We start from the raw sequence: 16,009 nt of genomic DNA, 5'->3' as shown, positions 1-16,009 counted from the left end.
CAGGTTTTCTTCGTGGTAATATATTTTGGAAGGATCCCCCCCCCCCTTTCTCATATGCCTTAGCTTTTGAAAGTATGTCTGGATAAATACAACAAAGAAAATATACTTTTACTGCCTGGCTATTTTACTGTCAGAATTAAAATTGAAATTGTAGTACAACACTGCTATTTGCTGCCATCCAGGGATCTTCCAGGGATCTGCAGCCTAGATCTGCCTTAGTTAAATTCAAGAAAGTCAATAAATGGAGAATGGCATATGGGAGGTATGGAAGAAAGCCAGTAGGCAAGAGATGTTGGAACAAGTACAGGCAGGTATCTGCAAAAGGAGACAAGAAAATTAAGCATGCAAAGCCAAAAAGCTGAGCTTTCATTTATGGCCAGGCCAGACCAGTGAGGAACAACAGTTGCTGGAGGCAAGACTGGGCAGAAATAATGGCTGTCTTCCCACTAGCTATTTCCTATAGTATGGTATGACTCGAAGCAGAGGCAAAGGTGTGCACCTCCAATTCTCCAATTCTCAGGTAAAAGCCAGTGGTTCCTAAAAACCCATTTTATTGCATTTGTGCATATCCTGAAAGTGGCACCAAGTAGTTCCACATCAGAAATACATTCACCCATGCAATACATTAGTATGAAGCTGCTTGGTGTGGCAAATTTGCTGGCTTTGGCTCTGGCGATATCTAGAAAGATTTTCTAAGAATCTGATTAACACTACTCTCAGTTGTCAAAAAGGCAAGCTAAATTGCCTTTTTAAGAGATTGTTTAAGGATAATCTTTCTCTTATAAAGCACCATTACTGTCTTGCAAAAAAAAAAAAAAACCTTGCTCTTAAGTTTTAATTTTAAGAGAGATAACTAGTTTCTGGATCCTTGAATATTGTCATAGACTAAACTATAAATCATATCCAAGTATCTGAGATATGAAGTTTATTCTTAAATACAGAAACCTGGATATTTTTCATCTGCCCATTTCTTTTATCTCTTTACAACCCTAACTGTAGCCTTTGGGTTTATTTAATAACAGTTTCTCAAGTACTTTGTGGCTAAAGTTTGCCGTTTCACCATCAGCACCCTCAAATCTTAGTAGTAAATGAGGAAGTAGCTTCAGCAATCCTTCCTAAACTTAATAGCAATTGGTCAGGTTTTCCCAATGCTAAGTTTATGCTCTCACTATTGCTCTCTCTCTCGCTTTTGCTCTCTCTCTCTCTCTCCCTTCCTCCCTTCCTCTCTTTCTCTCTCTCTGTATAGCCAAATGTAGGGAAGGATAGAGAACCATAGGCTCAGCATTCAGACAACTTCCCTGACATGAGCTTCTGTGTGGGATGTCAGGTTTCATAATGCTCCAGCCCAACACATCTGGAAACAGCAGGTGGAGGAAGGCCTGCTGAGAGTTTTGCCTTCTGACCACATCAGTTTGTTGTTTGACTCATAAGTTTGGAAACAAAGGTTGATAGAAAATACTTGCATAAAATGACTTTTTCCGAACACATTCCCAAGCTGAGGTGGTTCCCAACTGTCATTAAACAAATATCATAAATCATGGATTACCTGTAAAATACCAATTTGATCAAAATAATTATGGTGTATAGCTGTGTTTCCTTTAATTCTTTAACTAATATAGAACTGTATAGGGGTGCACCCATTTACATACTTTTAAATCAATATGAGAGAGCCAGTTTGGTGCAGTAGTTAAGGCATCAGGCTAGAAACTGGGACACCATGTGTTTTAGTTCTGCCTTAAACATAAAGCCAGGTGGTTTACCTTGGGCCAGTTCCTCTCTCTCTTATCCCTAAGAAAGCAATGGCAAGTCACTTCTGAAATCTTGGCAAGAAAAATGCAAGGACTTTTCTAGGCACTCACCAGGAGTCAACAATGATTCGAAGGCACCAAAATATACATTAAAAGAAGTTGGAGGCCTTCCTCCTTCCCTATTCATAAATCTGAGTTTAGGCATGACCTTAAATATTTCTGATATGGACTGCAATTTGGACTTGGGTTGGCTTGAGTAAAACTGAAGGTATAGAAGCAGGAGTGGGCTTCAAATTTTTTTACAAAGGGGCTCTCTGCCCTAATGACTGGCTGGGTGGGCATGGCTGGGTGGTCATATGACTGGCTGGGCATAGCCAACTCAGCTTCTTTGCCCTAATTACCTAAAAAAAGATATATACCAAAAAGTTGTTTATTATTTCGTGCATTTAATACTTAAATAAAAGATTGGGTGAAACCAGGCTTAATAGCAGTGACTGTGAGATGGATCTTGGAGTCTTAGTGGAGTTTCTGGTGAGTTACATGATTCTTATTAATTGGGAATTAATCCCCTCGGTGGCTAGTGGCTATGTTATCTGATTTTGTCAATGGCTCTCTCGTGCAAGCCTGAGTGGATTGTTTATCTAGCTTGCAACACTTTTACGAGGTGTGAAATGCACTTGGCTGAACGCCCAGAAGTTCAATTAAGCCTATTAAGAGCTTTCCCTTGCTGCTTGTCTTTCTGAGGTTATTGGAGGCTCTTTGAGCCCCGCAGAGACTTAGCTAGGGGCTCTCCCAACCCCCCAGCAGCCCACCCCTGCTAGAAGTGAAGGTTTTCAGCAGGAAATAAGTCCCTTCCTTCTACCACTTGCAATCAAATTTGTAAAACTGCATATCTGGAGACCATCAGATTGGGAAAGCATCCTTAAAGCATCTTCTCTAACAAGCTTACAGAAATAGGAATTCTGGAGGTTCAATTTCATACTTGAATGGTTCATCATTCAGGTGGGGGAAGTCTGCCATAAGGAATTACCAAATGGACCAGGAGTATGTAACCCTTTTTAAGCTGAGGTTCACACTTGGCTTTTGGGTCCTGTGCCAAGAATGACCCTTGTAAAAGTAGGTGGGATTGTGAAAAAAAAAGTAAGAGGGATCAGAATACAAATTAGAGTTGATTTCACTGCTATAATTGTAAGTTCAATTAAATGTAATTATCTTTGCTGATTTCCTGTGGGTATCTTCTTCTTTAGTTACATTGAGGATTAAAGTTAATGACAAGTTTTGTAAAAGCTCTGTGAACAACCTCTAAGCTTTCCAGAGGAAAGGAGGGTGTGCACATGGCCCTAAGACCTCAGACTGTGGACTTCTCAAACCACTTAAACAGCATATGGCATTGCTTGGCCCTGAGGCTAGAGTTTTTTTTTCTTAAACAGGAACCCTGACATCAGAAGAACCCAAATTCTGGTGAGATGGATGGATGTTGGTTTTAAAATCTCTTTATCTCATTGTACGAATTTGAGAGATTGCTTTGCCAGAATGCTGTGTGATCTGTGCAAAAATAATCCTTCCTCTTATTATAAGTAACAGCTTCAGGAAAGATTTGTGTCAAGGCTGCAATGAAGGAAAAGGGGTGGTTTCATAACTTGGCATAGTTTCAGATCACTCACTTCCAAAACTGTTATTTAAACAGAAAAATTAAGGTCCTGATGAAAAACCATGCATATCATGTGCCATTTGACCGGCAGCAGTCATTTCTAGCATGTATTTGTGAGTCAGAGTTTTGTCTCACTGAAACTGAAAGATGTAACGATTAATAGAATTGCAATGAAGATCAGAATTTATATTATTTACAACATTCTCTGTTACTTTAACTTTACTACTCATCTTTTTCTTTCTTTTGAGTTTCAGAAAATAGGCAGAAAATATACTGACCTGTTTTTGAGAAATCTCCAAAGTAATTGCCACACACGATCTGCACCTTTTCCTGAGATGAGTTTTGCTGAAACTGGCAAATTAATTAGCAAAAACATTAATGTATAATTTTGAGAGAAATATCTCAAGCTTAATTTTAATTACAGTATTTAGCACAGTTTGACCATATGCTAATGTTCTTCTGTGAAGAATTTGAATTGTTTTTTTCCCAGAGTTGCAGACAAGAAAACAGGATACAAAGTGCACAATACAGTGTTAGAAAAATTATGACTTAGAACTGAGGGCCTCAAGGAAGCAGTACACATATCACAAAGAGGACTCAGAAATAGTGTGGATGGAAAACGAAGTCACTGAATTTTAACTAAACTTTTAGAATTCAATGTGAATGATAAATTTATGTAAATAATAAATTTACAGCAAAATGACTATAAATTTATAGATATCCTTCTTGAGGGGAAATGAACATTTGTTTTATCATGATGGGATCTAGTTTCTTTGATAGGGTGATTGTGAAATTTAAGATACCAAAGTTTGAGAATCAGTTGTCTGTTTCGGAATCCCTGCATTCATCTAAAATATTAAAGAAAAACATAGAATACAAAGTAATAAGGAGTTTTCTCTATTTTTCATTTTATTTAAGCCTACTGATAACTTAATTTCAAGATTCTAGAAAAGCCATTCTTTTGAAGTACTGACAAATAGCACATGCCAGCAAATTAAGTTAACAGTAAAATTTCCTATGAAAATTAAGGAATTGCCTGGTTTAAGTTTCTGCATTCATAGTCCATCTGTTAATGGGGAGTGTGTGGGGGGGGAGAGAGATACCACTGTTTCTTTCAACACCAAAGAACAACTTGGAGCACATGCACACATCCTGCTAATATCAGCTCCAGGCATTCTTGAAGGACAGATCCTCATGACACACCCTTCTTCTCATTTCCACCACATAGCTGAGGTTATCTAGTTTTGTATTTATCTGATTCAGTGGTGTTCTTCCATGGAAATTTTGTTCAGGTATTAGGTATCTGCTGCATAATGCCTCCCTAGTGCTTTGCAAAGTGTCAGTCAGACATTAGGTGAACTCTTTATCTACAAGGTTCTAGTAGAATCCTGTGTGCGAGAAGGGAAATCTGCAAATCCTCTGTGAGGTAGATAGAAGCTACCTGATGAAGTTGAACAGCAGAGGTTTACCTCTCAAAGATAATATCTGTGATGTTCAGTCTGATTCATGTCAACCAGTTGTTGAATTTTCAACTCCCTGAACATTCTTCCACAACCATTGCAAATAAACTGAAAACTCTTGTCTCCTAAGCTTTTCCACCCATATTGTAGAACTAAAGACTATTTCAGGCTGCCTTGACAGCGGGCTGGGAAAGAGATAACAGTGACCTCATGAAAAGATAACCCTTAAAAAGTTAGCAAGCTATTCTCATATCTCAGCAAGCAAGAAAGGTATGAGGATAAGACCATAGCAAATTATGCCATATGCCATATTATTGTGCCGTTACATAGACTAGAGAAAAGTATGTCAAACTGGATGGATGTGTAGAAATATCTGGGTTGGGAGTTTAATAAAAATGGGAAGTAGGGAAGATTGTCCAGTAACTTTCATGGACTAATTTTCAAGACTGTATTGATGCCATGAAAACATGTTAGCACTTTCGGCTTGAGAGATACGTACCATCTTTTTCATATAAATTTGATAAATAAATAAAGATGAAGGGAACTAGAATTTTTTACTCCCACTGTTTTAAAATTAGCTTTTTATGTGATCACTGGAAGCCTTATACTTTCTAACAATATTCTGATGATGGATATTACTGCAAAACCACCCAGAATCACTCAGGTGAGATAGATGAGATAGATGAGATAGATGAGATAGATAGATAGATAGATAGATAGATAGATAGATAGATAGATAGATAGATAGATATGAATGGATGGATGGATACAGATAAAGAGATAGATCTCACTTGATAGAAGGGAAACTGAGGCTAAGAAATTGTAGTTTTCCCACTGGATGTTTATAAATGGACATTCTTCTCTGACCACTGCTGAATCAGTCATTGTAGGCAGACCTTCCCATAGCCATCTTGGCCTACCTCAAATACATGGCTTTTCAGTGTGACCACTTCATCTGTTCAGTAGCCAGCAATGCACTGGTGAGCTTCACAGAATGATCACATACTTATACACTTGGAAGGGGCCCTATCCTTTTAACACTTGGTTGATCCCAAGTGAAATTCCAGTTTTTCTTGTCCTGAACGTTTACATATAATCTAAACACACAGTGGGAAACAGAGCTCACGAGGGCAGCGGGCGGCACTACCAAGCTCCATTTTCACTGGCAGAGGGTTACAGGAGGCTATCACAGCTGAAATGGAGCTTGGCAGGCGCCCCCGATATGAGTGATGTCGAGCTGGCCATGCCCACCCTGGCCATGCCCACCCCAGCCCCCCAAAGTCAAACACAACCCTGATGCGACCCTCAATGATTGAGTTTGAAATCCCAGCCCTATATCATTTTAGACAATTGGTTATCCAATCTCTTAAAAACTTCCAGTGTTGGAGCATTTACAACTTCTGGAGGCAAGTTGTTCCACTGATTAATTGTTCTAACTGTCAGCAAATTTCTCCTTAGTTCTAAGTTGCTTCTCTCCTTGTTTAATTTCTACCAGTTGCTTCTTGTCCTACCCTCACTTTTGTTTTGTTTAATACCACAAAGAATGAGCTGAATTGGTTTGGAAACCTGGGGTGTAGAAAATTTGATGTTTCTAGTTTGTTTTGGTAGCTTAATTAAAACAAAATTCTTGGGATTACAAAATTCGACACAGGTTCAACTCTGTGTTTATGTGTGTGTGTAGTAAAAAAATCTACCATATACTATAATGAACACTCCAGTGGCACTAGCTTATACTTTAGATGTGTGTAAAACAGGTTTGCTGCCAATGAACTATGCATAAGAACAAAGCTGAGACTATCAAGTGTGTGCTGAGAAAATCCAGACAAATCACTCAATCAGTTTTCTCAATTTATATTTTAGAGGTTACCCTGACTTTTGCACCTGCATCTGGTAGTATATTTGTGTTTGTTTGCATATGTGTGTGAGAGAGTTGTGTGCTCAGTTTGAGTTTGTCCTTTTATCTTTCCACGACCCCATAGTTACAAGCCAGTTCAGCTTCTTCTTTATTCTAATTAAACAAAAAAACATCACTCCATCCACTACCCACCCACGCACACACAGGCCGAGCTACATGACAACTGTCACGTTCAGCTTGACCCTGAGGGGAAAATTATGACGGACTAACGATGAAAGGCTAGTTTTCCAATTCTTTCAGCCTCTCTCTTTGGAGGCAGACTCTGTATAGTATTGCAGTTCCTTCTGCCAACACCATTAATTAATCCAGCCAAGGTTGGAAGCAGACAGAGTGAGTCAAGCTGGTTATTTTTCGACAGTTCCCCCCGTCATGCCCCTCACCCAGCCATCCCAAGAAGCATGCAGAAAATGTTCCATTTTGCATATCCTAACATGCCACACGAAAGGGCCAATGTGGCTTGCTCAGCCTGTTGCACCAAAGCACATCTCCCAGGCGTTGCCTCCATGAAATGGCAAACCAAACAGTGTTTCAGGTTTATAACCTGTCCAAGAAAAAAAAATGAAATAAGGAAAGGACGCAGCCAACCCTGAAAGACAATATCACCTGAGCTGTTTGAAGCTGTTTCTTTTTCCCTTCAGGTTTTTTGTTTAAATGAATTACAAGGGTAAAAAAAATTGGCTCATCTTTCAAAGGCTGTTTTATTGCTCTGTCTGCTTTTATTCAAGCGCATAGAAGATAATGCTGGCTGTGTTTTTCACATATATTCATTCATCTTATGCCTACTTCTTTCTGACACTGCATTTATCCCACCTTTGTGATAAATGGATGCACACAAAAATGAAAACACACTGTTCCTTCCACATTTTCCACATCCATTCTGTTCCTTCCACTGTTCCTTCACATTAAAGGTGGTTAAAATTAAATATAGGGTTTTTTCTTTTTTGGATTTGAAAAATGGATTAAAAAACATGAAATTTGAATTAAAATTTGCAAAAAGAAGCAGTAACAGTCTCAGGCAAATTGACACCTTGAAATGAAGACTTAAAATATTTATTTGTTATAGCTTTATATGGCTATCCAATCAACACAGGATACTAACAATACAATAAATGATATATTTAAAAAAAATTACGAATATTTCATGCAAGAGGCAAAGTAAACACTCAACATATCAAAACAGGCTCACCTAGTATCTAGGCCCAAAACTCAGGGAAAGGACCACATCTGTATGCTTGTTTTATATTGTTGTAAGCATCCCAGAGTTGCTGTACAATGGAATGAGTGATGTATAAATTAAATGAATAATAATGATTTCAGCCTCTCAAGAGAAATGCTACAAAAGCCAGTTCCACACCCTGGGACACAAAAAACAAACTTGCAGGATCCCATTAGATGGCATTGCTTAATAGAAAGGATGTGCCAAAATAACTGAAGACAGGTGATCACATATGGCCTTATGCTAGGATAGTCTTTATATGTAAGCAATAACCAGCATTTTGAATTGCATCCACAAGTCTATTTAAAGCCAGTATACCTTGCAGAATAAATATGTTATATGGCCAAATGGAGGCATATGTATACCACAGAAAAGTAATTAAAACTTTGATTTTAGAAAACTTTAAGCAGACTAAGGATCATGATAAATTTGATACAAGATTTAGGAATTAATTACTTTTTAAAATAGAATTTATTAAAAGTGTTAAAACATAAAAACAAACTCAAACTAATGCAAAGTAGAAAGAATAAAGAAAAAGAAAGGAGTGCAAAAAAACCTGAAAGTACAGTGAGACTGAATAAAAACAAATGCTTTTTAATTATTTTTTTAATACCGTAATAAAGTAAGACTTTAAAAATTGGATAGTAGAGAGAACTGTTACACTTAAAGTCTCAAATTTGATTTACAAATACAGAATGAAGCAAACTATTTTAATAATAGACATAATGAAGGATATTTTTGAACTAATGACCCAAGAGTTCATTTTAAGAGTGTTTACCTTTATAGATAGACTGTGTTTAAAATATGTTATGGAACAAGCTCTACCTGACTTGACTGAGACTGATTTGAAAATGGATTTAGAAATGACAGACTACAAAACTGACACATGGAAAAAGATTTTAAGCTGGAAAAAAACAATTGATGTCTTAATAATTAAAATGGACATGCAAATAACAAACCAAGAATATAACCAGGATATTGGATTTACAAAAGAGGCTTGTTAAAGATTTGAAGAATTTTGTGAGGAGTGTCAAAAATGAAAAATAAAGTTCTGTAACATTATTTAAAGGGACTAAAAATCAAGACTGTAGAAGGAAGGAGTATAACATTGGTTTATCAGATCAAGGTTAAAAAAGATATGTTGTTTTTGATCACTCTTAATAGATTTTGGCAGAATAGAAATGAGGAGGCTTCATGGATTTGTTTACAGATAAGAGATGGGCTACAGAAGAAGAGGTTATTTGTTGTAGTTTAATAGAAGGTGATAAGTTACTAAAACTACTTATACTTGTTATATACTTGTTCCATTTATACTTGTAATGAGCACACACACACACACACTCCACCTATATTCTTATTTTTTGTTTTCTGTTTTTTCTGCAGCTTTTACTTTTTAGTTTGTATTGGTTTTTATTGTTGTAATTGTAATTTTTAATAAGAGAGGAAGAATGTTTCACCATAGCAACAAAGAAACTAATACAAAATGAAGTAAAACTAGATTGTTTACTGGAAGCAATAATCATGAAAGTATGGGACATGTAATGCATAAGCAAATGTCATTGTAGAAGACTCTGATGTTTGGAAAAACCAAAGGCAATTTTAAAAAAAGCCAATAGAAGAGATGGGTAAATGTTGTCACTGATGATATGAAGGATAAACTTACCAAACTCAAATAAACAGTTACTATTGACAGTTTTCATAAAATCATGTCCACAGGATCAAAACAATCGGAAAGAACTTCACTACTCAACAACAAGAACAATGCAGTTCTTTCATTTTATGCTTTGCCCTGTTGCTCATACCATGATTCCATTCAATCTCAAACAACTAGTTTAACAGAAAATAGGGCAAACATGACCTTGACTTTACTAGGATTCAACATGCAATCTAGCCACAAATATTGCAGAATAAATGCTATCATATGACAGGCCTTCAACTAAGCCTTATTCAAGAATCACATGCTGCTCCATAAAGTACAGAAGGCTCTTCATGCTTACTGTTATTAGACCTATCCAAAGGAAGAATAATTATCTGATGCTTATTTCCACTGAATTCAAGAGGACAATGAAACATGCCTCTTCAGAAAAGCAGTTTAAAAGTATCCTGGGACAGGGACTCTTTATATTCTCTCTAAACCAAGAGCTGATCAACTTTTGTGGTTGGTAGAGAGAAGATGGGAGCTATAATTTTGTTTGGCCTCCAAAAGCAACAAAAGGAAAATGGATCAAACTTTCGGGCCTTTTCATGTTGATTCCTTCATAAACCTAACAGGTAAAGAATAGTAATCTTGGGTGGTCTTAGGGCCTTGTATTTAAATGGCCATCTCTCCCAAAGCTGCAGTACCTGTGTACTAAGATTAGCTGGGGGAATGGCTTGGCTGTCAACGCAGTCAACAATAGAAGGGCCTTCTCTGCAGCACTGACCTTACACTGCTTTGGGGAAGGGTGCAGTTTATATATCATACAAGACATATTCAATCACCTATCCTTCTGCAAAGTGGCAACTGATATTGGAGCAAGCCAATTTTTAAACTGCCTTTTAAGATGAACTCCATTGTAACTGTGCTCTCATTTTTTTAAATGAGAGCTTGTTTTGTTGTTTTTATCAAATTGTTCTTTCTGTGGATTGTTTTTATGGCTCTGGACCTCTGTGGAAGGAAGAGAATTGTAAAGGTCAGTGATGACGACTTGGGTTTTATGCTGAAGATAAGCTCTTTTCAATCTGGAACCCTGAAGATGTGCTAGATCTTCACCATTCCACCTTTAAAAGAAATAGCAATGGAGGGCAACAACTAGCCATCATAGAGAAGGTTCTTTCTTTCTTCAAGCTGCTGCTGCTGTCATTTGAAATAAAAGGATTTTCTGACAAGAACTTGAAACACAGGATGCAAACCAGACAACAAATGCAGCCAGAACAAGACAGAAAATACTGTTTTACATGTGGAACCAGACAACCTGGGCAGAGGTTGTACTATGTGTTGGTTAGGAGTAAGTTGAGAATTACATCATGTATTCCTGCCCTCTAGAAATGATGGGTAGGTCATGCCTGCATAGGGAACAGTTGGAAATGCCGGTCTGCTGTAAGAGTAGTCAGATAAAAGTAACCCTTCTCTCCTTTTAGCTATCGTTATTCCACCATAACTTTAAGATATGAACATACACGTTGTTTCTTAACCAGAATCTGAAAGACAGTTACCTAGTTATACTGTTGTGTGAGCAGAAATCATTTCTCTCCCAGCATCTGTCCTCTACTTTATATTCCAAATTCCTTTCATCTATCGCTTCTTTCACCAGCTTCTTTCCAGGCTTCCAACAAGGTAGAGGAGAACCAGCGTCCACTCTATTATTTCCAAAGGAAAAGGGAGTAATTTGTGCTATTTCACTTTAAAGGTCTTCCCCATTGCCACTAAGGGAGCATTCAGATGCAGCAGCCCTGTTTTTCATCATTGCTGTGTCCAGAAAATGCCATTTGCCATGTAGTTCCCTCTAAGACCTCCAAGTAAAAAAGAAATGATTGCTCACCAGTTGAAGGGCTACCGAGCCTAGTTAATTGCACAATCATGTTTTGCCCTCTTCTCTGTATGAATTTCTGTCCAGTTTCTTTTTGTGTGTATTCATTCTGTTTTTTAGCTAGGGAAATTCCACGGTGGTGTGGGAGGGGCAGACAAACTTAATTTAGAGAACCCCAAGCAAAGTAACTTAAAATCACTTCTTTCCTTTTCCGGTTGAAATACTGAATGGATGTTTTTTCCCTGCTAACCCATGATCAGCTGAAAGATGACATCAGTATCAGAGGGGGAAAAAACATCACTATAGCAAGTGCCGATTTCACAAATCAGGGCATTATCCTTCGACTGGGAGGCTACTAAATAATTGGCAATGACTGACAATGGAAAGGAGGGCAGCAAATCGATCTTTTTGTTTGACTCAGGGATCATTGGTGCATAGCTTGGTGGGGTTGGACTAGATGACCTACAAGGTCCCTTCCAACTCTGATTATCTGTTATCATAGCAATTTAAATCATAACGAGGAAAGGCCCTTAAGGGATCCTCAACTCTGCTTTTCTACTAAAAATACTCTTTAAAAATAAGCGCACCAACGTGCCTACCGTCCCTGTCTATTGTTTCTCCTATTCTTTTATTTTTCTTATATGTAACCATTTCATGTATTCACAACTATGTATACATTTATACTTATTATCTTGTAAACAATTGGCAAATCAAATAAATAAATAAAAAATAAATAAATAAATAAATAAAAACCCTCTTTTTACCTCATTGCACTACCCCTGTTCCAGTGCTTGCGATTTGAATGAAACTGCTGTTGTCCTTTAAGGGCGCTCCTTTTTTTAGGCCACAAAATGTAAATCAACGTATCCATTAACCACCTTCCAGTTACCAGGGTCTCGTCTGCTGCAAGCTGGTCTTGGAAAGCCGAAGGGGTTAAGGCAAACTCAGAGCAGAGGGATTTCTCCCTAATCCGCGCACATGTCATGGGATCAGGGCTGTGGGTGGTAGTGCTAGCCTGTGGCGGTTGCTCAGGCCCAGAGCCCATCGCCTGACTGGCTCCCAAGCCTTCTTATATAGGCCGTTTTTCAAATTTAATTAAGAAGGGCCCCTGTCAGCAGCTTACAGCTTGTCGCTCGCTCGCTCGCTCGCTCACAAAGGAAAGCGAAGCCGGACCTTTCCTCCGGGCAGTCGCCTCGCGAGGAGTCAATGACGTCAATTTCCCCCCACCCCCGGCCATCACCCACAGCCCCCAAAGTGACGTCCGGGGTCTCTGCACCTCCGCTCTGCGAGAGCGAGGGACAGAGAGCGAAGCCCAAGTTCGAAAACGGACAGGGGCGATTGTTATTATATGAGGGTTGGTCGCCCAGATGTTCAAACTGCAATTGGCTTTTTTTTTTTTTTTGAACCAATCTCTTGAATCCCGGAATCCAAGCAGATGCGGTGGTTTGATGGTGTTAACCGTAGTTAGAGGTACCCTCGCAGGTTATACGCTGTTCCGAGCAAGGCTGCCTTTTGCAATTGACTGCTGGTGAATTTGTCAACGTCGATGTGGTCCCAGTTATTCGGTTAATTTGGGGATTGTACGTCTATTACTATTGGGAGCAGCAATAGCAATAACCTTTTCTTTCTTTCCCAAAGGTGCTTTCTCAAGAGGCAACTGGACCAGAAAGTCCAGTTGCCTCTTGAAAAAAAGAACCGTCACCTGGATGACTGAGAATCTCCATACATTCCTTTGCTTTCTTTTGCCGCGGTATTCTTCTTCCCTCCGTTGGCTTCAGCGTTGCCCCCCGACCATCATACTGAAATACTCGCCTCTTACTCAGCCTAGCCTTCGTAGGAGTGAGACAAAAGCCAACAGAGCCCCCACCTACGGCCTTAGCTCCGTCCCCTTCCAAGACAAGCCGAGCGGGAGGCAGACGGCAGACGATAGCCGCGGGGGGAGGCAAGGGAAGCCCATATAAGTGACTCCCTTTGGGATCAGGTTTTCCTGACGCTGAGCTATTAAAAGGGGGGAACCGGCCGGTGGAGCCCAGCGCTTAGGTGGATCCGCAGGAGGCTGTTTCCAGAGCCTTTGATCTTTAAAGGACGGGGGACGGAGTCCCGCGGAAGATCGCCAAAACGCTGTAACAAGAACACCTGGACTGCTCTTGTCTATGGTAGTCACTCTTTCAAGGTGCCACGTGGGGCTCTGTGTATGTAAACATCACCCAGCTGCCCACACACACTCCATGAACACGCTCTCGTGCCTTACACACTTCAGGAAAAACAGAGGTGGGTTAAGGCTGTACCTGAAATTTGTTCCCTTATAGGTTGGCGAATCTTTAAAAGGCACTTCCTATTAACTTCTCACTTTTTAATTTAATTTGCCCCCATTTGAAGGTGATTGGTTGTTTTATGCTATACTTCCACAAAAACAGAAGTATATGTATTAAGCTACTGTTAGGAATACCCTCTGATTCATAAATACCTCAACGGTACTAAAGTGGTTTGTTTAAAATTTCTTTGACCCATTCTGGACTTCTTAGGAGAGATGAGATGAGAAATCATTTGTACCCTGATTTAATTCTAATAGGATAAAACACTTCATATAACTTCGGTTTCCTGTGATAAAACTAAGCAACTCCATTAGCTCAGTCACTAATCAAAGTGTTGCATTTGTTCAGACTTCCAGCAATTACACAAGAATGCAGTGTAGTGATTAAAGTGCTGGCCTAGAAGTCAAGAGACTCTTGCCTTAGGCATAAAAGCCAACTGAGTGACTTTGGGCCAGTGACTGACTCTCAGCCCAGCTCACCTTGAGTTACTTCTAAAGTCAAAAGGGCAGGATAATAAAAAAACTTTATTAAATAAAAAAAATGTGATTTGTGTTAAATTTCAATTTTTATTTGTTAGAGAGTTGAAAATGGAGCCGTTTTCATTCATTATTTACCTTTTTTTTTCTCTGCAGAAATGTTTCTGCAGTGAAGTAGCTAAATTCCATATATTAAACTAGACATGGATACATTTTTTAGAGATGAAAAGGCATTCATTGTACTGAGGAATCATTAGATTAAGATTATATTATTTGATTAAGCCTGATCATTATTCTGGTTCTATACTAACATATGTATAGTGACCAATAGTGGTATTCAGATTATTCTGGAAATAACAAAGATTTGTGTCCTGAGCCAGTGTACTACCAGTTGCACCAATGATGATTCATTCTTCTCCAATTTTAGGGTGGTGAGGTTAGCCTTGTCTTCTTGCCTGACAACTAGATGAAAACAGTTATGCCTCAAATCTCTACCAACTGTCCTTTATTTATTCATCCTTAAACAAGTTCATATACGTTAATAATACGCTGGTTTGTGAAGACTTGCTTTCACTTGGTTTTGATTTTGCCCTGAGGACTTAGCTCATTCAACTGAGAAATTAAGAAAGGAAACAACTTCAATGTTATTGCTTCCTCCAGCTTATTTATCTTGAGCTGTTTGCTCTAGATAATAGCTGCAAAGTATCTCATCTCCAATCTGTAGAAGCCAAATGTTGTCATGCTAGGGGCATCTTGAGAAAGGGGGAAGAGAACACCAGATCTAACCCATGAAAAAGCATAACAGAGGCAAAGAGGCTACAAGTAAAATATTTCACTAAATTCTTGCTAGAATATTACTTTAAAAATTCTACCCTGAGTTAACCAAAAGTTTCTTTGCTGTTACATTTATATTCTGCTTTTTCTCTAGATTAGCTTTTTTCATCTGGTACACCAACGCTTATCATCCCAGAAGCTCCTGTAAAAAAATCCATAGATTATAGGATAATAGACTAAAGAATCATTTAGGCTTTTGTTTTAACCCTTTTGTAAGAATTCAGACACCACTCAGACAGACAGACAGACAGACAGACAGACAGACAGACAGACAGATGTTGTTAAATAAGAGGAATTAATCAATTTATGAATTCTGTGCTTAATTTATCTTAATTCAATTTAATTATTTCTCATTCCCTAAAGAAAGTTACCCAGTAAACTCTTGTGGTTGCATGGATACTTGGATGGCCACTTGTTTTTCCTTTGAACCTAGTGGGCTTACTTCTGGGATGACCTACGTATTGTTTCCAACTTTCCAGTGAAATTTCCATTTTGTTTTCAACATCTGCCCAAAGGATCCAGAAAATTTACGAGCAAAGGAACAAGATGAGCTTTCTTCTGGATTGAGAAATATGCCATCCCTGAAAATTGAAGTACCATCTGGTAATGGAACAACCAAAACAGAAATGATGGCATAGAGGCCAACAACTGAATGGGACAACACAGCCCTGCAATGGGCCAACTGAAGACTGGCATTTCACCAACTTTCTTCATCACCCTCCTCACAAGAATCAGATTGATTGCATAGGGAAGCGTATTCAGTTTTCTCATTTAAAAAAAAATAGCATTTTCCTGCTGGGTCACTTTGATCAGGCTAGTTGCCTTTTACATTTCAGTGAATGATAACTAGAAGAACTGGATATGAGTCTGGGGCTAAATTGTACA

General features: G+C 38.6%; 1 long non-coding RNA gene across 2 annotated transcripts; it reads right to left on the bottom strand.

The window, feature by feature from the left end:
• Positions 1–229: 229 nt before the first annotated feature.
• Positions 230–12,468, bottom strand: LOC148132218 (uncharacterized). Of its 2 annotated transcripts, none has more exons than XR_015747319.1 (3): positions 12,264–12,468; positions 3,678–3,750; positions 230–315 (listed from the first exon to the last, which is right to left on the bottom strand). It is a non-coding gene; the product is annotated as an uncharacterized LOC148132218 (long non-coding RNA). The 2 variants fall into 2 exon arrangements; XR_015747320.1 differs by lacking the exon at positions 12,264–12,468 and adding an exon at positions 11,186–11,577.
• Positions 12,469–16,009: the final 3,541 nt, after the last annotated feature.

This window comes from Notechis scutatus, chromosome 2, assembly GCF_049901735.1.
Source record: "Notechis scutatus isolate UNSWTSFEM ecotype Mainland chromosome 2, rNotScu1.2, whole genome shotgun sequence".
Lineage (NCBI taxonomy): Eukaryota > Metazoa > Chordata > Lepidosauria > Squamata > Elapidae > Notechis > Notechis scutatus.
This window is presented reverse-complemented; position numbering and strand designations above follow the sequence as displayed.